The sequence below is a fragment of the Corapipo altera genome, unplaced genomic scaffold, assembly GCF_003945725.1.
Source record: "Corapipo altera isolate COAL_440 unplaced genomic scaffold, ASM394572v1 65, whole genome shotgun sequence".
Lineage (NCBI taxonomy): Eukaryota > Metazoa > Chordata > Aves > Passeriformes > Pipridae > Corapipo > Corapipo altera.
In genome coordinates, this window is record NW_020884891.1 from 11,262,545 (window position 1) to 11,287,083 (window position 24,539).

Below are 24,539 nucleotides of genomic sequence, written 5' to 3' on the forward strand. Positions count from 1 at the left end.
TCCATGATTCCTCCTGGGAGTCTAAGGTAGGGCAGGGTTTCTTCACATAAGAACAGCTCACACAGCTCCAGCAGCCACCATGCTCTGCTCACAAGCTAATCTTTCTCCTTGAATCTGGGAGCTCAGGCAGGTACACCAGGCCAGTGTTCACATAAAGAGATGACTCAAAGGAATTTGTTAGAAACTGCCCTCTACAAACTTAGGTTGTATTACCTATTACCTTCCCTTTTTACAACAGGGGTCCTCCTTACTAATACAGAAGGAAAACACTCGCCAATTTTTTTAATATCACAATGTATTATAAATTCCTATGAAAGGGAGAAATCCCCAGCTCTCAAGCCTGGCTCTCACAAAGCTAAAGATTCTGGGCCAAAATTTTAGACCCTGAGATGACAGAAAGGTAACATCTCAATAACTGTGGAGCTTACTGGAGCAGAGACTGCTGATTTTAATCAGTGTGAACCACCACAAGCAGACCAACAGTGACACCCATCAGTCAGCAACCTGGCTCACAGGTTCTGTTTGCATTTCCTTCCCGCTAGACAAAGGCTGTGCTGATGGATATGCTGGTGGTTGACTGACAGAGGATGTAAACTCTGATGAAAGAATTCAAAGCTCTCAGAGATACTGAGAAAAGGGAAGTGGGAGATTCCTAGTCCTGCTGTTCTGGCATGCCATCAGGCAAATGTTCCTTAGGACCTCTATTTGGGAGTAGGTGCACCTTTGGAAACAGAGGAAAGAGAAGCAATGTCTTGCCACACTACAATATTTCCAGCTGGAGGAAATCTCCCAGGACAGAGATCTCCACCATGGAAGACATTGTTCAAGAGCTGCTTGGAAGTGGCAGTCTTGGCTAAAACATTCCAAGCAATTGGGGTTCAGTTGTATCCTCTCCTTCCCTGCTTTCCATTTCCCCCCAAAACTGGTGATGTTTCACAAGAGCCTGAAGGTGTGGGAGGTGGGACCTTCCTCTGGAGCTGGGTGAGGACTGTGGCAGCAGGCTGGCTCCTGGGTACCTGTGGTCTGGGGAGGTCAGTGCCAGGCTCACCATCCTACAGGGAAGGGCAGCCATGAATCCTCCTTGGTGTTCCCAGTGGGGTGGAGGTGGTGGCAGAGGAACCAGCCAGTTTCACTGAGTCACACATGACTACCAAGATGGGGCTACCCAGCCTTTGAGAAGCCCCAGTTCCCATCGCTTAGAGGCGACTGTTCAAAGCACAGCTGCAAGTCACAGACCTGGGTTCACCTCGCAGAGAATTTGAATTCTGTGCTTGACCAGCCATTGATAACAATGGTCTTTGCTGCTATAAAACTCTCTCAAACACAAACATCTGCGTATGAACATTAGCATGGCCCTGTTTTGAGGACAGAAAAAGAAAATACCTCCTTCCCCACAGCACTTGTCACAGCCAATGGTAACTACGGAGCCTTTCACACTCACCGGCTGTTTTCAGATGGAAAAAAAATAGATCTTAGTAGGAATAAATAAATGGGAAAGATATATATAATATAAAGGCTCACCATAAATTAATAGAACACAAACGTGTCTGTGTCTGAATGAAAAAGCAGCAATAAGTAAAGGTTTTCTTCGTTCTCTCCCATTTTTCAAATAATTCTTCAAAATAAATATTTGCGGTATTTTTCATGTGAGAAACAGAAAGAGAGGAAACCCATACATCATACTTTATGAGCTATTATTTTTATATGTCTAAATAGCTGCTGTATTAAGAAGCCAAGAGCAAACAACTGTGTATTTAGTCCCCAAACAAACGCAGTATGAGTAGAGCCAGTGCTGGCTGCTCTCCCAAGGGTCTTGCTCTAACATACTTCAGCTTTGCTTTGGAAAACCATCTTTAGGCAAGGAAAACACCACAGCCCCATGTCTGCCTGGCTGCTTGCCTGCCTAGAGACAGCTGGCCATGGTGCTAAAGATGGCAGAGAAGGGATTGCAAAAGACATTTTCCTCCCTTCAAAAGCAAAAAGGAAAAGAGAGGAAAAAAATCCAGCAACCTAAAACCTGAAATGTTTAGGCACTGGTTGCTGAGCCGAGGCTCCTTTTGCACAGGTCACTGGACAGACATCAGATGGTAAGACCTTTTAATTGCTAATGGCCTGGTCTGGATTTCAACACATGACACAGAGATAAAGGACTCTATATCCTATTATCAGTCCCCTGAGCGACTGTTGCATCTTGTTAAGTGTAACTATAGATTCATAGGTCAGTATCCTGTGCATGGAGAGTATCATGAAACCATAGAACTTGGTTTGCGTTGGAAGGGATCTTAAAGATCATCTAGTTCCAATCCCCTGCCATGGGCAGGGACACCTTCCACTAGACCAGGTTGCTGCAAGTCCCATCCAACCTGGCCTTGGACACTTGCAGGGATGGGGCAGCCACAACCTCTCTGGGCAACCTGTGCCAGGGCCTCATCACCTTCACAGGGAAGAATTTCTTTCTAACACCTAATGTAACCCTGCCCTCTGTCAGTTTAAAGCCATTTCCCCTTGTCCTATCACTCCATGCCCCAGCTCTCTCAGCCTGCCTCCATCTGAGAGGTGCTACAGCCCTCTGAGCACCTTTGTAGCCTCCTTTGGACTTGCTCCAACAGGTCCATGTCCTTCTTACATTGGATGCAGTACTCAAAGTGGGGCACTACACAAGCAGAGTAGAGGGGCAGAATCCCCTCCCTTGACCTGCTGGCCTCACTGCTTTTGATGCAGCCCAGGACACAATTGGCTTTCTGGGCTGCCAGCATTCATGGTCGGCTCTTGTCCAGCTTCTCATCTATAAGGACCCCCAAGTCCTTTTTGGTAGGGCTGTTCTCAATCCAATCTCTATCCAGCCTGTGTTTGTGCTTGGGATTTCCCTAAACCAGGTGCAGGACCTTGTCCTAGGCTTTGTTGAGCTTCATGAGGTTCTCACAGCCCACTTCTCAAGCCTGTCCAGGTCCCTCTGGATGGCATCCCTTCCCACCAGCGTGTCAACCGCTCCACACAGCTCAGTGTTTTCAGCAAACTTGCTGAGGGTGCACTTGATCCCACTCCCCATGTCACTGACAAAGATGTTAAAAGCACTGGTCCCAATACTGAGCCTTGAGAAATGCCACAAGTCACTGGTCTCCATTGGACATGGAGTCATTGACCACAACTGAGCCATCGACCACAACTCTGAGTGTGATCATCCAGCCAATTCCTTACCGCTGGTCCATCCATCAAGTCCATGTCTCTCCATTTCAGAGAGCATGTATCTTCCTGACTGGAAGCAGAGTATTATTAGGGCACTTCTTTGCTGTAATAATGGTTTGGAAGTTCCAAAGCAGAACCCTTATATATCAGGCTTTGATATTTTTACTTTCATGTTGCAGCTGTTGAAGTGGGCTGGAAAGCTATTTGTGCAGCAGGGATGAAGAGCAGACGCAGATTTCTGCTCTTTTCTGTCAATTTCCACTCCCCCCAAAAAAGGATAGGTAAAAGAACTCACGTAGTGCTGTCGTCATTGTTTTTCAGAGAGAGAAATCAAGGCCAGGCACAGCTACGGACTTTGCATAAGATCACATCCCAAAGCAGTGCAAGGGCAGAAGCAAAAGTGAGCACGTGTGCTGTGGCAGCACTCTCTAACCAGCAGACCATCACTTCCTTCACTAACCCTGCAATAGGATGGGGGAAGGCAGGATAAAGCTTCACAGTGCCTGCAAACTCACCAAGGACTTGGAGCACAAGAGAAAGCCGTGGATTTTCATACAGGTCAACTTCCAGGACAAGTTTGCACTAACACGATCCCCTAAGAAATGAGGCCAGCAAGGACTAACAGTGGCTATTTTGCATTTTAAATGCATGTTTCTCCTTAAAGCTTTAGAGCTTCTGCTTCTAAATAGACACCAGATTCTGCACCAGTATACATCAGCACAGCCCTGCTGAAGGCAACAGAGCCATGTCTACTTTTATCAGCTAAGAATCTGATCCAGCCTTCTAAGAAAGAGGGGGCACACAGGGGGTGAGCTGTTTACCTCCTAGCTGCCTCTTGTAACACTGCTTCCCACACCAAACACTCGGCACCTCACAGGACTGGGGTCTTTGGGGTGAGGCTTAACATATATTCTTGGGTAGTGGTTGAACTGATTGCCAGCAGAGAGGGAACTGTAAGTCAGCTGTGATAACCAGGGCCCTGCTGAGCTGTCGCCAGTGGGGAACCTTTGCCGCTCTGAGAGGTTGATAGTCTCATAAATAACAGGTCTTCTAAGGTGCTGCAGTTTGACTGCATTTCATTAAATGGTGAGAAAATGAGCTGATCCCTGCTTTGAAATACGGACATTTGTGGATTTATTAGCTGCATTACTCACCTCGCCCTTCTTTGAGCAACACAGTTCTCCTCCAGTTGCAGAAAGTCAGATATTCTCAAGTTGTGGACAAGAAACATGAAGAGGCCAGCGCAAACCTCAGTGCTGAGGGTGGCCTTTGCAGGCTGCACAGATCATTTTCTGGGAGTGCTGCTGATGCGTTGTGATGAGATGCCATTTTAGCTCCGCAATGAGCATTAAGTGATGCTGTTCTTTCTCTGTCCTGCTGCATCTGGTCTGGCAGCAGAAAGCTCTCTCTGATTGAAGACAGATTTTCAGAGGTGCAATCTCTTTGAATCTTGCCTTTTTTTTTTCCCTCTTTAATTTCTGTTAGATGAGTTTTTGGGAGCACTGAAAGCTTGATGAATCACTTGACTGAATGGCCCACATAGTTTCCTCTTAAGTCAGCTTTGGCAGTGAGCCACTTAGCGTATTTTGAGGCTTTGCTTTGAATAATATTTTTGTTGGTGAGATTATTCAAATATTTGAAGCCAGGCCACCCGTCCCACTCTTCGCACTTCACTGGAGGGAGGAGGGCTGCAGTATAAGGATCTAGATAGAAATCTGGGCACAAAGGCACTGAGCAAGAGGAAAACTTGCCTCCAACCCAAAGGAATTTCCCCTTGGATATAAGATTTTATGTCCAGTTGCAAGGCTGGGCAGTCCAGCCGCATGCCACTGGTGTTAATGGCAGCCAGAAAGGCAGGCCCAGAAAGGGCTTGTGCCAGCCCTGTGGATAGAGCAGCCACTGCTCATGTCTTCACACTCCAGTCATGGGGTGAAGGAGCCCACGGCAGCAATGGGACAAGCAATCTGCTCTCAGGCTGCCATCACCCAACACACGGAGACTGTGGGGTCTGATGCTTGGGACAGGTACAAACCCATGTACAGTCTGAATCAGCTTCACCTCTACAGTCATAGAAACATACAGTCATAGCAGCATTTAGGATGCAGCTTTAGATCTTTAAGATCATTGAGTCCAATCGTCATCCTCCTGCCCCTGTGCTCCTGCTGGGAAGGAGGCTGTAATTCTTTGTCAGGTTTCCCACCCTCAGCCTGGCACTTTGCTCCCTTTCAGGGATTCAACGCTGTCAGCAGCTGCCCTCTGTCCTCATGCCCTGTAGCACAGTGTTTGGGGAGGCTTAAAAGGACAGAACGCCCGCAGGGGGAGGAACTAGTCTTGGACAAAACAGTGCAAGCAGCTGGGCTGGGGGTCATTTCAAATTGGTGATAGCCAGAATCAAAACACCATTACTCCAAAATTTGCTGTTCTGAGCTAGATTCAAATTCTGCAGACGTCTCAAGGGATGTTCTTCAACACAACCCTGGATCTGAGACTAAATTCTCCTAGTACTGAATTCTGGGTGAGCCCATGTCTCTTCACTCTCCAGTGAGTTTAGAAAGTTTTTTGGCTTCAAGTTAATAATTTAAAAAGGATGGTCTTTTTTTTTAGCCACTGGATTCCAATTAGCTTTACTTTTCATTTCAAAAAAGGAAGCCACCATACAGCAAGCATCCTGCGAACTGATAATCTTATGCAAGTATAGAAGGACAAGTTCAATCAAACCCATCTCACTGGTTTGAAGCACTGCTCGCATTCATTTTAGACTCATTTCAGCGTGGCAGGTCACAGCAGTATAAACATCACGGGAAAAAAAAAAAAGGCCGAGCTGGCAAACAGTCAGAACTTGCTGTTCCTGACCCAGTAACCTACTTTTTGAGCACCACGTAACATGAAAGCCACTCCTAGCTCAGACTGCGACGTCATCTCTTACTTAACTTTTTAGAGGGAAATAGTGGGTCCGGTTGGGAAGAGTTCAACCAGATATGGTTATCATTTACTTCATGCTGACCATAAAATCTGTTCAGGTTAGACAGGAGTACAGAGACTGGTTTCTAACATCAAGTCCTTGACAGCCACCATCTGAACCTGCATGTTCCACGCAGCAGAAGTTTGGACCTGAGAGTCCATAGTGCTGACACATGGAGCAACCTTGAATTTTGTCCACAGAACCAGTGCCACCATCAACATCACAGCCACAGGCAAAGAAACCGTCCAAGGGAACACTTCACAAGGGACACCTGTTTTACCTCTGCCGTGCTGCTTTAGCTGTTTTCAATCCAGCTCCCTCAGCCTGCCCTGATGTGGTGTTCAGAGAGCAGCCTTTAAAGACAGCGAAGATTTAAAGACATCTGTGACCAGCAAAAGCTGCTCTCCGTGCCTGTTATCCCTTCAACAAGGCAACAGCAACAGCCATCAACACCTAAAAGTCTGGTAAAACCAAAGAAGACTTCTGTGAGTGCCAGGGTTATCTCAGCACAGCCCTGACATTTCAGAGCTTAATGGAGCCCCACTTCAGAAAAACATCTACAGCTTCAAAGCCTTTTGTTTGCCTAAAGCCATCAGGAGTTTTCCCATCAAAACACAAATGGAGATGGACTAGGGTAAAGTTTTCAGGCAGTTTTCTACTAGAAATTAAAAAAGTACAGAAACAGAAATTATACTTATCCGGTGCTCTTTGCAACTAAATCTACTGCAGTGAACATCCTTAGAAATCAGTGTTTAATACTTACCATTAAGAAGCAAAAGTTAAACTCAGGCTTAACTTTTGAAAGGATTAATATTTTACTGCACATCAGGGAAAAGAAATAAGAGTAGTAAGTAAGACAGAGTGAGCGACATTAGAAAGTAAGCTTCTAAGAGAAATGATGGGAAATGACTCTGTACTGGAATATGCCCATTTTTGCAGGCAATTACTTCCACTGTATCTCTCAATTTAAACACACACACACAAAATAGGAAGAGGTGGAAATGAAATTACTTTTGGTTGAACATTCCAGCTTACATCCAAAAAGAAGTGGTTGAAATAATCAGAACAAAATGTCTTGGAGTTATTCCACCTTCCAGCTGGCTCAAACTGACTAAGATTTTATTTCTTTTGACACTTGGACTTCCCCATTGCAGAGCAGGAGGGGACAGAGCACTGCAGTATCTTAAAAATTCTAACTACATTTTCTTGCATCATCACAAAGAATTTTCCCACCATCTTTTTTCACCAGCAGTTTTAACTTAACTTAAGATTAAAAACATATGGAAGTATTTCACTTTGGCTGGCATAAGGACAACACAAAAGTAAATGTTCTAATAGACATAAAAAGTAATTTTTCTTTACTACAATGTCTAATTTGGATCTCTGAAATTGTAAAATTAAAATCTATTCTAATCCATACTTAGAAAAAAATGCATCTCTAGCAAATTATAATATCTAACTGCTTATTACACAAAAAACTCAGAATGACTGTATTGTAAAAAAAATAAGTGCCTAATTATGAAAACCCAATGATAAAGACACCATTGTCATGAAAACATCTGGGCTACCAGCCCCCCAGAATGCATGAAATTTCAATAGGCAGAGCAAAATCAGGAGGCGGATGAAAGAAGAGTTTTAAAGAGGTCCAGAGAAAAAACATCACCCACTGCAATTTCTCTGTCCAAGTACAGGGGATGGCTACAAACAAACCAACCAGTAACAACCTATTCACAGTGGCAGAGCAGCAAACATGTACAGGGAGATGAGAGACAATCAGCAAACACCGTGCCTATTCTTGCATAACCTTGGAAAAAATACACATCTACTCTACTCTACTCCTCTATAATGACAACCTGGAAAAATATTCATTGTATCAGGGTGTTAGAAAACCATTTATCAATCTGATGCCTTAGAATAACAGAGTTGACAATACGAGCATAACAGCAATCAATAGCATTTCTTTAGCATTTAATTCACACCAAACATCATTTAAATTATAATTGAAGAACAAAACTGGAAGAGGAATAGGAATGAAGGAGGAGGAAAGGTCAGCTACATGCAAAGAGAAGTATTGAGAAAGGTAAGAGAAGTTTGACTGTTCAAATGGCTGATCTTGAACAAGAAATCTGTTCCTTGTTGTTAAGCCTGTTGTAAATGTTATGTTCATAGAGAAGTTAGTGGCTATGCACATTTTAGCTGCTTATGAAATGATGAAAACTCTTCTTGGAAAAAAAGAGAGTTACAAACACATTGTTATCTCAGATGTGAGATGCTACACAAAAAGGACCAGAGAAAGCATGAGAACATCTCCAGTGGACTGGGGGATGCAGCCTAGGGAGAACAGACTTTGCCTGTGAGCCAGGATATGATCATGTGGGAGGGATCTCTCTCAAAGTAGGGCTTTTCTCCTTCCCAGCTGATCCCAAGCCCTGAAGATGTGTACATCTATCCCTGACACTGAACATGCAGGTGATTCCAGGGAAGCTAATGAGGACTCCTTGTTCAGATAGTGAAAAGTTCACAGGGCAGCATTCATAGGGCTGACAGCTCCAGTAAGGTGTGATTTCTTTTCTCTAACTAGAGCTCCCATTGCTGGCAGTGACTTTTCACCACGGATCAGCCTGTACCTTGGAATCCCCAATGGAAACCTCATGTGTCAATAATGTGCAAGGCCCCAGAACCAGATTTTGTGGATGAGACATCAGAGGATAATGCATCCCTTATAGGATACGACACATTGGTTATGGGAGCGATTATAGCGCAGACGGCATCAAAAGCACAGTAGCCTTCTCACATGGTTGCCATCTGTGGTTCTCTGCTAAAGGTTATATCAGGACTCTATTGTAAAATGCTGCTGGCTGAGATTTATAATTCAGTGGACAGCCAAGTTGTCAGCCAAGGAGTCCTTCCAAATGAAAACAGTTCAGTTGTGGGTATTCTGCTCATGTTGGATATTTTTGATCACTGACATGATAAAATCCCCAAAGCAGCGTCAGCCTGTGCATCTGATATGTTTTCCATAAACAGCTCTGCACAACAGTCAAACTGATGGAGTTACTCATCTCCTTTGGTCTCGGGTCTGACTGTCTGTTTGCACGGTATTCAGATGAAACTCACTCCCTGTGCAAAGGCTCACCATGAATCTGTACAGCACTTAATTCTCCCCTAAGCCTGATATTTGGGCTTACAGGGGATTTAGGAAGCGTGTATGCTGCAGAATGGCCTGCATGATACCAGTGAATAGAGTCGCATGTGCTAGGAAAAGCTTTCACATCTTCTTCCAGAGAAGCATTACTCTTCTGCCAGGTAAATAAAGATGTGCCTGCTATTTACTTTCCAACACATATTGCAAAGCTCATGTTAATTAAACTCCTAAAACACACAGCAGAACGAATCTTCATTGACGTAATGCCAACAAATTGTATACGAACTCTCCCCTGCTATTTACTTAGTAAATATTTGCTTGGAAAGAATAACTTGCACTGCCCTAGACAAAGGACAAGCCAGTCAGGGTGCTGGAGCCAGGAGCATCCTTTCTGCTCTCCTGGGCTCCAGAGCTGAAACTCTAGGATGCCCTGGGTCAACTTATACGGAGTTCAACCATCAGGCAAACACACCAGGAAGGAGAGAGCCAGGATAAGGCAGAACATCAAAGACCTCAGGGTTTTCCCTAGGTTGTTTATAGGTTGTAGCATAGGGGTATGTCTGTGGTTGAAAAGAAGGTCCAAATACAAAACCATCTCCAAAGCTCAACCTAAATCAAAACAAAAAAGCCTCCTTTTCTTTGCAGACACCAGCCCTTTAAAATACTCTGCAGCTCTCAAAATCCAAGCACTAGAAACCTAGGAATGTTCGGTCTGCTACTTATTTACCTTTAGGTGAATTTCTAAAGTATTCCACATATGGATAGATTTCTAAAATCTAGTTTCCAAGCCCTAGTTACTCACAAAATAATGCACAAAAAATTCCAGTTGACCCTTGTTTAACATTTACATGATGCCCTTTAGATAACTCTAGTCTATTAAGGCACTTGCACTGTTAGACTATGCAGTGACTAAATACCCTTTTTAATGACAAAGCTGCCTCTGACTTCAGCATACAGAGGTTCATCCCTAAAATCCCATGAAATGTCAATCTGTTAGTATCCTTCTCATTATTAATATACATATATTTATCTTTAAAGTAGATGGACTGATTGCACGAGTTGTCCAAAAGAGAAGTGACTTCTATTGGGGAACAGAGCATGAGGCACAAACTCCCAAAATACATGACTCATGCTGGCAGGCTATCACAGCCCTTTTCTGACTTGGAACCAACACAATCTGAGATCTTTTTTCTTGGTGTCAAACCGAATTTTATTTCTTTCCAGTTCTCGCTGGCCAGCCTACAACTCAGTTCAGACAAATTTCAAGAAAACTGCAGCTGTACTAACAAAGCCTCTTAACTTTTGCATCGACTCCCTGCTGAAGCATGTGCAGAGATACATACCAGCAAAAAAAACAAAAAAAAAAAAAAGGAAGATTGCTTTAAACTGAGATGTTATTCAGACTGTCATATCTGTCTTTCAAATACAGATCAGATAGCACTGCCATCCTGGACTTTCCAAGTAACAGTCACAGGGAATTGCTTTTAGTTGGTTTCTTGCCTTCTGTGATCCACAGGGAAAATGGACACATGTAATGATGCTTATCAAAACACTATACTCTATACCTACATCTGAAAGACAGAGGCATTACTATTGCTTCCTCTATATGAATAAGATAAATACGGCTTATAAGAAGGCATATTTACATAAGTTTTGGTGACTCATGCAACAGAGAAGCCTTAATGCACGTTTTTCTTCTCCTACACACTGCCGTGTGCTCAGTGCTTTGTCTGGAACTATTTCACAAAAGAAGCTCTTAATGGCCTTTTTTTCTCCCATACAAGAGCTGTTTCCAAACACCAGTGGTAGCTTCTGTTCCAACAGCACTGTCACCCAGTGCACTGTGACTGAGCCTTTTTTCAATGCAAATCCATTGCAACCCACCAAATTTCAGCACTGGTGAATGCAAAGTGGTGCTGCAATGAAAAAAGGAAATACAGTCCTGTATTTCCTACACAGCTGAAGGCAGTTCTTGCACCAATTATTGCTTGATGTTATTAATTTAGCCCCTTATTCAGCAAGTACTGTAGTGAAACTTGAGCTCATGCTGAGGTCCATCACTGTTCAACAAATGCTGCTGCAATTTGCACAAGTTAAAAATTCAGTCACAGCTTTTGTGTTTAAGTAGTTTTCCTTCAGCAGAGGCAAGGTTGTAAATGGTACCTGTGTTATTTCTAATATGGCTCAGTTTCCTTGGTTAGCACATTTAGGAAGCAGCCTTAACCACAGCACCCAGCTTAAAAGGATCAAATCCACCCCAGCTCTCCTCCCCAAAACAACCAAATGAAAACACCCAAAATAAAATTAACAGCTTTAGCATGCATTTATGAGTAGCTAGGGAATGTCAGACTGTGAGAACTGCTGCAGAATACCCTCTTGTAGAGCCCAAAGAGAACTTACAGTTAAGCAATCAAGATGAAGCGAAGCTGCAGAACTGTCCCTCACAACACACCGGCGGGAGCAGTGCCTACCTTCCCACTTTCCAGGAACAAATCCTGGCTTGTGTAAACACAGCCATGCTTGTGAGAACCAGCAGTAGCTTACATGCAATCAGAGTAAGTTCCCTTCTAATGATGATAAAGATCTAGACAGGGGAAATGTTATTTAAAACTAAATTCCTCAAAAAACCCCAACACCCACGGCCAGATTCACTTGAGATAAATAGTATTAAACTTCCAAAAAGTGGCTCAGGACATCCAAACTGAAATGCCTGAAAAGGGCCCAGTTCCCAAGAAATCTCTTGTTTGGAGTGCTCTCCAGCACTGTTCATAGTTCCCAGAAAGGCCTTCAAGGTGGATCTCCTCTCTGGTAGGTGGGCTAATTTGGGGAGCATTCTTAAGGCATAAATGCCTCATTGGATCTCTCCAGTGGCAATGCAACATACTCAACCTCATAGGCCTCATACTAAAGAGTCATCTAAAGAGTATTCAAAACCTTAGACTGTCCATCATCTCCTAAGTAATTGCTAAAGCCATCGAAAAATCCCCACCCAGTTCTGTGGAGGTGAAGACTGTGGAGAACTCACAAACAAAGTGTATAACTATACCAGAAAACACTTTTCTACCTTTAAAAAAGTTACATGTATTCATAGATACCATTTCAGTTAGAAACGTCTTCATCTTTGGGAAACCAAAAGGTAATTTCAACATGTACTTCCTCCTGAAGATAAAAATAAGAGTGCTGTGATGGTAACAGAGTATTTTTCAACAGCCTCTATAATACAGCTGGTTAAAGCTATCAATTATGAAGTCTGATTTCCAGTAAGACACAACAAACTCTCTGAAATTCAGTAGGGTGATAATGCAGGTCCAGTTTTGCTATGTTTAGTGGTCAGTAACCAAAACATATCCCAAGGGAAGCACCAGAGGAGCTGGGCATGTGCTTTCCCAGGGCTCTGCTCTGTGACCCTGTTTCCCTGATGCTATCGTTGTATCCTCATTATAACACTTGAAGAAAGAACATAAACATCTTCTACATTAAAATGTTCTTGACTTTTACGAGCAACCTGATTCAGCAGCCCTCAGGGTGCACTTTCATGACCAACTCAAGCAAATCCTGCCCTTGAAAAGGTACTTCTGCCACTCCCAACCTCCTTTGTGTGAAAAATCACGCTTGCATGGTTGAAGGATAATGCTTGGAGAGACATTTTAAAAAGATCAGCTTTCAACTACTTTGCCACTACTGTGCCAATGGAGCAGAGATTGAAAGAAGCAGAAAACAGAACTCCCTTCTTTGGTCTTAAACCAGTTCCTCATGAATTGTTATTCTTGGCAGCAAAACCCATTGTCTATGATGGCCATCAATGAGTCTCATGTGCTCCCTCGTATCTGTAGGAAATGGAGGGACCTCAGCTCTGTATCTTGGAGGCATGTGATTGTTGTTGGCGTTGGTGGGCTGACTGACAGGGATTCCACACTCAACCTACAGCCCTGCCACTAAGTGATTTTAATAAGACATTTAATTTATCTCCCATCTCCATATCCTGATAGCATTTAAAACCACTTTCTTGTCTTTTTTTCTTAGGCTTTAATTCTTGAAGTCGTGTAGGCACATCTCTACCTTTGACTGTTGGGGATCTCCTTGTGGGGAGCCACAAAGCTTAAGGTCTCCTGAAGCTCATTCCAAGCGTATTTTGTACAGCCCCATCACTTCAAAATGCACATTTTAATTTACAGCCTTCAAACTTTATGCACAATCTACAGTCTCAGCTTAATACAGCGTCCCGATCTCATGTGGAGCTTCTCATGCAACCCCAGGAAAGACCACAGTACCATCAAACACCCTCCACATGTGGAGCACTGCACAGGGGACACAACAATTTGAGGGTAATGAAGATATTTTTAAACACTATTAAATGCCACTGAAAATTAGTTGTTAAAAGCAGATATAAAGACCTGTAAAGAGGAAACTATTCACAGCCTTCAGCACTGAGTTTTATTGCCCCATAAAGTTCAGCCCTGTGCCCCATATGCTGCAGCATTATCTGAAGAAACTGTATCTACAATCTAATGTTTACATGTATAAATACTTCTGTAGCACGAAGGTTGCCAAAGATCAAGGAGCTGATTCAGCAACAGACTTAGTTTAATATTAAGCAGCACTTCCATCAACATGATTATTTATCTACTCAAACTCAAGGAAGTGCTATGCACTTTGGCCAAATGAGGCCAAAATGGGGGATCATTTCTGAAAAACATGTTGTGTCTTGTGATGCATGGGTGTAATTTCACCTGTAAAAAGGGAGGGAGAAACCTGGGAAAAATACGGTGTTTTCCTACCACAGAAGCATGAAGGGAGAGTCACACCTAACACAGCAACAAGGAAGAATGACCTAGGGCTGAACGTCAGCGGGAGGTGGCGCGGGAAGGTGTCAGCAGAAGTTGGTGCCCGTGCCTTTCTTCCTCCCTCCCCAAACCCATCACACAGCCATCGCAGAGCCCACAGGTTGCACTTGAACTGGTGCAGGTGAGGTCACAGTGGGGTCTCTAGGTCAGGAAATGGCATCTTGCTGCACTGGAAACAGAAAGAGATCACCAAGATCCTCTTTGTGTGCTACTTCCCCAGCTCCCACCTGTGAAAGCTTTGCTGAGAGTCCAGTTCTGCTGACTGGGTCTCACAGTGTTCCCCTTTTCTATATAAGGAAATCCTCAGATTTGGTAGCAATGCAGCACAGATTTGCAAAGAAATGTACAAAGATATGTTTTCTGACAAATTCAGTGTCACTTCTGTTCCTCAGCAGTCCTATTTTATCATTGCTCAGGGATGAGGGTCTAGAAGCCCTTTAGCAGATACACAGATGGACTTTATTCAGCAAAGCTGATGCCTGTTCTGCTTCTTAGCTTTCTTTGTGCCTCTGAGACAACAGTTTCCAAGGGACAACTCTGTTCTTGAGAAAAGCAGACTCCACATTTCACTTTGGGTAGAGCCCTAAGGTGGATTAGACTGTCATTCTGCCCACCTCCACTGCATGCTGTAAGCAGCTTACTTGCAATATGACAGATTTAGCAAAAGTGACAGTTGCTTGCTGTCCAATATCATTAGCTAGCCCTGCCACAAGAGTTCAGACATGGTGCTCCATCTCCTTATAAAATCAGCTTATTAATAAACATACAGCCTGGCACAGTATTTTCTGAAGCAGTGCTTTGAGCAGGAGGCTGCCCAATCCACCCAAAGACTCAAAATCAAATTCTAGTCAAGATGACGTCAGAACAGAAAATAGGTTCAACGCACTGGCATGTCAGAGGGACTGGGATAGCTAAGCATCTATGCTTACCTTGGTTACTCATCATTCATTACCTTGATTACTATGGTCCTTGAGTCTGTGGAGGGAATGGCAATCTAATAAAAAGGCTACCAGAGTCAACGAAAACAATGCAATTTATTGGTCTGCCTTAGGCTTAGCTGCCCAAGGTATCAGACAACATCAGCACTTTTTTTCCCAGCTGACAGGGCTCAGCACCTTCCCCAAGGTAGCAGTTAAGAGCTGGACTACTCTTTCAGGTAGGCAGAGAAGGATACATGCAGAGGAAGACCTCTGCTTCCTGTGTACAGGTGTTTGTGTTACAATATTACAGTGTTCAAAGTTTGGTATCAATAAAGTATCTGTTAATTCCTGCAACAAAATACTTCAACTAGGAAGAAAATTGTCTGAGTCAATCAGATTCTGGCAAACAATACCATTCATAGTAAAGTCTACCTTTTATTCTAAAAAGTCCAAGTCAAAGAACAGAACCGGTTTCACTGCTGATGATGTAAAGGTTTAAACAGAACCCCAGGTTGTAGGGGGACCCTTTAGGATGCTCCTAGTGCTGTTCAGGCTCTCTGCTCCAACTAGTCCTGTGGCTGTACCCCAGGCACACACACAGCAGCCTGTGGAAGACAACCTCCTCTTGGCTTGTAAGTGAGGGGGGTTTGATGTGCCAGGCACCATCCGAAAAGCAAAATGAGGAGTGTGGGGAGGAGTAGGGGAGCGGTGGTGCTGCTCCTGTTCCTGGACCATTTAGCCAGGGAATAGCTCTGTGGAGATCCCATGGCCCCTGCCCCAGGGCAGTCTCCTGCCTAGCCCCATGGAGGTCCAGTCCTGCCCCCTGGCTGCCTCACATCAGCTCTTGCTGGCCCCGGTAGCTGCCCTGGACCACACCACAGCGCCCTGTTCTACGGATGTTAACAAACTGGGGGAAAAAAAAAAAGTAAAATATGTGTACAATTTAAAGGCCAAAATCATGCCAGGGTAGACAGACAGCAATATGAACACACCCACCAGCCCACTCAGCTCAGATTCTCTGTTACATGAAGTGCTTCTACACTGCTTGGCCCAAGACTTTTCTTTACCTACTCTTGTAGCAATAAACACACACAAACATTTAGAGTTCTCAAGTTTCATTCACAATTCCAAAGTTTCTTCACTGGGCTTGTCTCTGCCTGATGTTGAAGAGGAAGCAAAGGAAACTACCTTTGGTAGGATGGCTGTCAAATAACAGATACAGAGATGCTGTGCATCAGCCCAGTGCTGTAACACAGTGCCATGCCTCTGCTCTCTCAGAGGCAGCACTGTTCTTGCAGCTGCACCAGAGAGAGATGCTCAGTGGCATTAAGTTATTGCCATGGGGATTTTCCTAGAATGGGTGCCAATGTCAGGAAGTCAGTGCAGTCCTAATGACCCTTGTCTACATCAAAATAACTCTCCTTCAAGAAGCAAGTTACTCCTTGGGCAAAGCACTGCTCTTGCTGAGGCATCTGGCTGGTAGGAGCTTTAACCAGGCTAAATTTCCACTATAGGAAAGACTCAGGAGAGTTGCTGACACAGTCATATCCAGGCAAGTTAGTGACAAACAACACGAGCTACATCAGCCTGCTCAGAGAACCGTTCATAGAGGGGAACAACTACCCAGTGTCAGAGTTCAGATAAACTTGGAGCAGCTTCGTCAATAGGAGACGTGCAGTTGGACTGCAAATCCCATCTCTGCACCACGCTTTAATGACATTTTAAATTTTTTATTACCATTTCATAATGGTAATTAAACACAGGCAAGCACACACATAGAAGTCTGCTTGATATATAGGGCAAGGCTCACCATGTGCAAGCGGCAACTAGGACCCTGTGGGCTCAGCTATGGGGCTTCAGAAGTTACAAAGCCACCAGCACCCCAGTGATCATGTATGAAAAACTAGGCAGCTGCATGATATTTCTCTACCTATTGTCACTTATGGCCTTCTACTTAGCCTCAGTGATGTACCCAGTGCTCAGGGGCTTGCAGCATTGGATGGTCTAACTCCATTGCTGTCTTTGCCGTTCTGGGGGTACCGTTGCGTTGCTGATGCATACAAGATTAACTCTCTCCCTCCTGGAAAGGAAAAGTAGAGGTTTCTGCCCATCCTCCTCCCCAGCAAGACAGAAATTAGCTCAAGGAGACAGTGGAACATAGTTTTTGAGGTGTGATTGACTTTTGGCTTCTATGTTTAAGTTCCCAGCAAGGCTGCCTAACACTTCCAATTATTAGAATGATTTTTATGACTATGTGCATTTAGCAGTCTTTGTCTCCTGGCCAGTCCTCTGCTGCTTCTATTCCATTACACCCTATCCCAGAAGTAGGGAGCCTGGTAGACTGAAGCTGAGCTTTCCAGCCCTGATGTGACTGAATTTGTTGTGGTTCAGTTTTAAGCCAAGGACCAAGCTGGCTGATTAACTTCCAACCACCTGAAGCCAGCTCACATGGAGACAACTAAAGTGGATGAAACAGAGGCAGCATAACCCCAAGTATCTCCTTTCCTCTTGCCAAAGCATAGCACCACTTGGAACCTCAATATAGTCCACTGCTTCTGGTTTCTACATCTGGCATGAATGATGGGCAATGTAGCACAAGTGAGGGAGGGACAGGATGGTCAGGAGAGTGCAGTATGACACCATTCTTTGGGTCCTGAGAGTCCTATTGAGGAACAGGTCTAACAGACACCAGTTTTCAGCTGCATTGCTATCCCAGACCAAAAAAAAGTGTTTTGTTTTGGATTAAAAATTTTTAAAAAAATCAAACCAAGCCAAAAACCTCCACCTCTTCTTATACTCATCTCCTCACACAAGGGCCACAAAATCAGCCAAGGATCAGTCAGATCTACAGGACTACCAGCCCCAAGCATGCCTAGAGAAAGAGAACAAAGATGAAATAGGATGTAGGCCCCGGCAAGCTGCTATTCTAGCTGAATATTGCAAGGAACAAATGCAAAAGCCAAAGTGACAGGAATTGTGGCATCAAGTAAGTACCTTTTAGATTATAACAAAAAAAGAGTCTAAAAATTGAGTACAAGAGATTCTCAGTCCCGGGGGAATACGAGCCTGTATCTCATACTAAGTGATTTTTCTGTTGCACAGTTCATTTTAGGACAACGCTCACCCTCACAATGTCAGTCCCACGGCCTGAGGCTGCTCTGGATTCAGGCACCTGACTGTTAAGGAACAAACATTTCTGTTTGTGAATAATTCAGATCCCTCGCTTATTTAGGTCCATTTAGTCTGTTTCTTACTGTTTGAATCTTTTGAGCTTACAGCTAATTGGGCTGTGGATGCACAGCCCCACTCCACAGCCCTTCTGTCTCTGTAAGGGAGCCACCAGTTTCCCCAGTAACTCCTCCATACTTTAAGCACATACTGCACTTGCAGTGCAAACATAACCCCAAAAGCTCAGGCATTCTCTTTGTTCATCTTGCTGCAAACCAAGATTGCTTTCTGCTCTGAGAGGCATGTTTGACAGTAGCACCATGAGAGTGCTACGCACACGAGTAGCTCTTCCATGACAGTGGCAAGCACATCCAGATCTATAGTTCAGTCTTAAATCAAAACAGACATGGATTTCCAGCACCCATGGACACAGTCATCCAGCATGCACTCAGCAGTCAACACGAACAAACAAATGTAGCATTTGCTCGGACAAGCAAATGTAGCAGCTGAGCTGCAAACAGGCACAGCTCTGCAAGTGCAAGAAACAACAGCAAGTGCAAAAAACATCAGCAAAGCCCCAACAAGTTACATTCTGAGTAGTGCCAGCATCTTGGAGCATTTCACTGCGTGAGCACAGCCTTCTCTCACAAAGTGTTATTACCAATATTAAGGGAAAGCCATTGTGGCTTAAGCACAGCTTATTCTTAATTGTGTTTCAGATATGTTAGAGGAAAAAGACAGCACAAACAAGTTACAGAGCTGTTTCACAAAGCAGCAATACCCTAAAACGATCTGTTTCAGGCAAGGTGCTAACTGTGAAGAGTGGCCGTGTTTGATTGAGGTACCGTCGCCTGCACCCACATCCCAGCCCTGGAGCTCATTTTCAGCACCGTACACACTCACAGCTGGGAGTGCACCCCGCCACACGCCCCACCCCGAGGAACACGTCTCTGACTTACCCTTCAGCCAGCCAGCAGCCCCAAACCCTCTGAAAGCTCCTGCAGAAGAGTTGACAGAGTTTCACCTCGTTACCCAGCGAGGGCGTTATATAACCGGCACCGTTTCTGCAGGCAGCGAGGATGCATCCCGCGCGCATCCCTCTCCTTCCCATCCCACACGGACACATCTCCTAACAACCACGGCGAGCTCGGGGGGGCAAGGTGGGCTTTGGGGTACTTGTGAAAAGCAAAGCTAACGGTATCAAAGAAAGTTCAAAGGGTGTCTGACGTTTATTAAGAGGCATTGCTACTATGAAAGGAAGCGGTGCACTGGTATAATGTTCCTTAGACTGCTGAATGCAGCTTGGCCTAGATTTTCCTGTACTGTTTGATGTGACCATTCATGCAAACAAGAGTAAAACTTTCCCTTTGCTTTTAATTAAGCAACAAACAAGAAAAAAAAAAAAGAAAGAAAAAAGTGACACATACAAAAGACCTGTTTTTGCTGTCGTCTGGGTCTTCTGGGCTACTGTTAGATGGAGAATATGCAGGAATCAGCCCCATTGATTAAACTATTAATAGCAGCAAACAAACAGATGTGCTCAGCCAAAGACAGGACAAACCCCATGCCCTGTACGTCTGGACTAGATACAGAAAAACCTCAGTATTTTACAAAAGACTTGTTCAGTTTTTTGCAAAGAATTCTCTAGCACAATGTGCAAAACAAAAGCACACAGCATTTTAATATGCAGTAATTAATATAAATAAATAACTAACTGCCTTTTCTCTGTTCCCACAGACAAAACCTCGCCAGCTTTCAGAAGACTGGGACCAGGTCCTGAAACAATCATAAACAAAATGTGGCTTGTAGTCATTCAGGATATTCTGGTGTCCACGAATCACTGGCAGACACAGTACACAGCACACAAATGCATAGGGGCTGTAGCTTTAGGACAGACATAAAACTCTTATGTAAGCCATAATCCTCTCACAGACTCCTTATTCAGTGATTTTAAGAACTGCGCCGTAGCAGCCTGCTGGCATCCCAGTGGCTTTTAACCAATCTGAAAACAGGGAGACTCCAGTCCCAGCAGAGTCCCCTCCCTGACACCAGTGCTACCGTCGGTACCGAGACTTACCTTGCAGGGTTTCGGGGTGCAGAGCATCGCTGTTCACTAATATTTTGGTTCTCCGCAGAGCTGCTGCTGCTGTTGCTTCTGTGCTGAGTGAATCACCAGGATTAATCTCCTGCAGAGTTCACTGAGGCTAACGATAATCAAGTTAAATTTACACTATATGATCAGAGTTTAATTAGGTACTGTTATACAACTCCTATTAATTACAGTGGTAATACCCTTATGAAATGCAGATGGGAGGGCGGGGCTGTGGTCAGAGGGGGCTTGGCCACTCAGATGGTTTCAGGAAAAAGCCCCATTAAAATGCTCTGTGTGTACCTTTAGTTACCTGCTTGCCTCTACCAGTGCTCAAGATGAAACAAAAAGCTCCAAAAAACCGATTATAATCCTACAAAATGTAATAAATCCAGAAGATTAAAGACCTCCCACATGCTACGCTATCACTTTCCATTTACACCAAGAAGCAAGATTTCCATTTTAAATCCCAATGAGCCAGAATCATTATTAGCTTGCTCTGCCCAAATTCCTGCACAGAGAAGTCCCAGGTGATAGAAGTCAACTACTTTGCACTGAGATATTAACTCACTTGAAACCAAGGCAAGTCTTCCTAATATCACAAGAGTAACTTTCTCTTTTCCTCCCCTAGTTTCCTCCTCTGGATGACCTGTTGTGTCAGGGCACATGCCAGTTCTTGCTTTTCATTTGCTTGGTACCATCACAGCCTCCCCTGGGCCGTGGACCCACCCATGCCCCGGTGCCTCCTCCTCCCTGTGCCCCTGCAGCTCTTGCGGCGCATCAAGAGAACGCTGTGGGGAGGGGCAGCTGATCTGAATCCCCTGATGAGCTACTTCGGCTGGAAACTGGGATGTGTCTGCCAACAAGGTGCAGCTGGGGAAATGCTGGATCTCGAGGGGAGGAGCAGACTCCAGCATTCAGTGCACAGCAGTGGCTGCATTAGGAGATGTGCAGTGTGTCATTCCAAGCCCAAAGTGGTCTTTGCTTTTGGTAAATCTTGCCTGACGTACCCCATAGAAAGAAAAAAGCTTGTGCCATGTGGCTTCCATTAGATCTGCTACATAGGCTGCTGGATGGCTTCAGTGAAACCTGCCAGAGATCATGTGCTGTTACTGCTACTCACGTGGAAACACCGAAACTCTGGCTTGCACCCACATGGTCAGACGCAAGTAAGGGTCTCTTCTTTATTACGTAAAGTAAATCATCAACACAAAGCATGAGCTTGTTACCCAGAACAGATGCTGCTCTTGAACACACACCTGTATGAGCCTCCTGCACCCAGGCTCCCTCTCTGCAAAGTGCTCAGTCTCAGGAGAAGCCCTGGCACTTTGCCATTGCTGCCACTGCAGGTAATTTAATTAAAAGCCCAAAATATGGGAAGCACATTTCCTTCTTCCTGTAGGATTTTTCACCCTCTCTCCACCAGACAGCAGCAAACAAGCACACCTCAGCACTCCCACATTGCACAAAACACACGTAAAATTAGAAGTATGTTACTGTAGATTGTACTTGACATTAATTACCAAGCTCTACTGGTATAATTATCTCATTAAGTTTTGGCCCTTTACTAAATTGACCCTTTACAAAATGGCCTGGAGGACACAGCTGCAAAGGACTGAGGAGCAGAGTCCCGTTCAAACTGTACAGAGTCAAACTGTACACGAAGGAGTTACTTTGACCAAATGGCAATTTCAAAGCAGCCTGTGTGGCCCTGCATGTGTACTCAAATCCCCCTCTCTGTCCCTCAATGGACAGCTCTTTTGGGGATGCACAGGAACTCTGGCAGGAGAGGGATAGGATGATATCCTGACAGCTCCTTGCTCTGTAGGCAGACTGAGGTGGGCTCCAGGCTCATACGTTTCCCTCACGGTTCAGATGTGGATGCTTTAGAACACTCTTAATCTCTCCTAGTGCTGGGAGTTCCTAGCCAAGACTATGAAAGGACCTTTGCTTTTCTGGAAGCACAGGGCTAGCAGAACACCTCAGATCCTTTGCCAGGACTTTTGCTTGATTTGGGCACAAAGGATTCACTATTCCACCTCATTCCTTGTGTATTCCATCATAGCTGGGACTAGGACATCTCCCAGAAGGGATGCCTCGAGAACCTCCACATTCTCACCTCAGCACAGCAGTGCTCTGAGAGGAGAGGCATCAGGCTCTAGCCAAGGCCTTCAGTCCTTTTTCTGCCATTGTGACACTTTTTGGTCTCTCGCTGCTGAGAACGGCATTTGTGACACACTAACGGGAGTGTGGCAGTGCTCCTGCAGCAAGGCTTTGATTTAGGAAGCAGAGCTGCTCAGCCCACTCTGCTCTTGCTGATGTAGTGACCTGGTTTTGTCAAGACTGTTTTTCTCCTTTCATCTTTGATGTCATTTTGGAAGGCAAGTCATGAGATTTTCATGGAGGCATTGACTCAAAGTTGGACTAAAACAAAGCCATCACAATACAATTATAAATGAATGAGGTGCAATTTCCCCTTAGAGGATTATTACACTATTTAGGGTTCTAGCACATTTATTTCCACAGTTTAGTAATCACTTTCATGCTTCTCATCAGACTATAATCCATTTATATTTTAATGTAACAAGTTACAAGGATTATCAGCTCATAATAAATATGCTCATCCCCCAAAGCATTTAAACAGCCTCTACACTTTGTAAAGAAGATCTTGCTTAATGAGCAGACACTTACAAATGAATGAGGAAACTAATACCGTGTTATATGGAACACCATCAAACTGAAAAATACATGCTGCTTAAATTACTTTTCTCTGAAATTGAATGTTTTTCAGCACACAGATATTTACTTTGAAATTACTTTTATCATAAGGGAGGCTTTGGAAGTTTCCAAGAGTGCCTTTTGCTTTGGGAATTTGTTTACCTTCTTAAGTTTGGAATATTACATTCAGTCCACGCACAGGATTATGTCCAACCAATACATTACTCATGAAAATCAAATTAAGAAAAGCTGTTGATAGCACCTAAGGGAAATGCACCCAAAACGAAACCCCCCTGACTTGCACTTAGGTCAGTCCTAGTGGTAAAGTGTCCATGAAATGAAATCCACTCTGTTACAGAAATGTAAAAATCTCTCTTGGCCTACTGGCCTACAGTCAATCAGTATTTTTCTCTTGCAGTTGCCTGGAGATGGGGTGGGAGAAACTAAATATTACCTGTCAAACTGTAAAGACATGCCTTGCCTATTCATACAGCTGCCTAATACTTTTTGGCAGAATTGTCTCACCTAAGCTTCTGGTGCTTGCTGCACTTGTAACCATAATTCTAACTGAGTTGTAAGGCAGGAGTGTGAATCGTCCTCTGGAGCCTTCGGTCTTTGAGTTCAACTCCCCATTTCTGCCATGGTGGAGTTTCTTCTTCCTCCCCTATGCTGTGTCTGCTCAAAGTGTTTTTCTCCATTAGAAAATGTGAAGTTCATGGTCTAGGTTGCTTTCATCCTTCTTTCTTGCAGATGCATGTTCTGTTAACCCTTTGCTGTACAGATCACAGCTCAATCACATGCACTTCTGCAGGTTCATCTATCAAGAGCTCCATTCACAGCAGCATAATTGCTGTGGAGAGTTCCAGGAAAGCAGAAGTGCTGCAAAATCTCGAAAACCATTTTAATAGGAATCCATAGATGGTCTGGCCTTAGTCAGAGTTATACAGGAAGGGGCTTATAGTTCTGGCTGGACATGTCTATTGTGCAGCCTCTGTAATTACAGCGCGTCCCTCCCACCTCAGGGAAAGGTGAAGGGAAGGGATACATGTGAAGTTTTTATTGTTTCTGGAAAATCAATCTCATCAATCTTTTCTTAGTTAAGTACCAGTCATCTCAACATCTCCAAGGCAGTATTTCATGTGCAGTGTCCAAACAGGAACAAGTTGATACAGAGATCGTGAAATTCTTTCTGGGCAGCTTCTTCTTTTGCTGTACCTCTTCAGACTTCACTAAAAACGAGTACTTGGATGCTCAGCAGATCTTTCTCAGTTTAAAAAACCCAATGCAAAATCCACAGCTTTGCAGAGAAATTGGCTATTTTTATACAATGAATTGTATTGATAAGGCTCTCTCCTCTCAGCTAAACCCCATTGTCCATCCACACCATGGAGCTGCAAGGCCATACCTCATTTTAGCTTTAAACAGGCTTTGCTGCATTAACATGGAATCAGCTCCAGCTAAAGGTGCCTTCTCACCACATTGGTGAGAGCAGCAACACTGACTTTAA

The 24,539-nt window shown here is 44.2% G+C and overlaps 1 protein-coding gene across 2 annotated transcripts in view; it reads right to left on the bottom strand.

Moving 5' to 3' along the window:
• Positions 1–20,394, bottom strand: part of PASD1 (PAS domain containing repressor 1) — a 101,849-nt gene extending 81,455 nt beyond the window's left edge. Inside the window, exon 1 of one of the 2 annotated variants that reach the window (XM_027645218.1) lies at positions 20,303–20,394. The gene's annotated coding sequence lies outside the window, so the exon portion shown is untranslated. Of the gene's footprint in view, positions 1–19,184; positions 19,361–20,302 lie in introns of those variants that run through there. The other variant, XM_027645217.1, reaches the window with a different exon arrangement.
• Between the last annotated feature and the right edge of the window lie 4,145 nt (positions 20,395–24,539).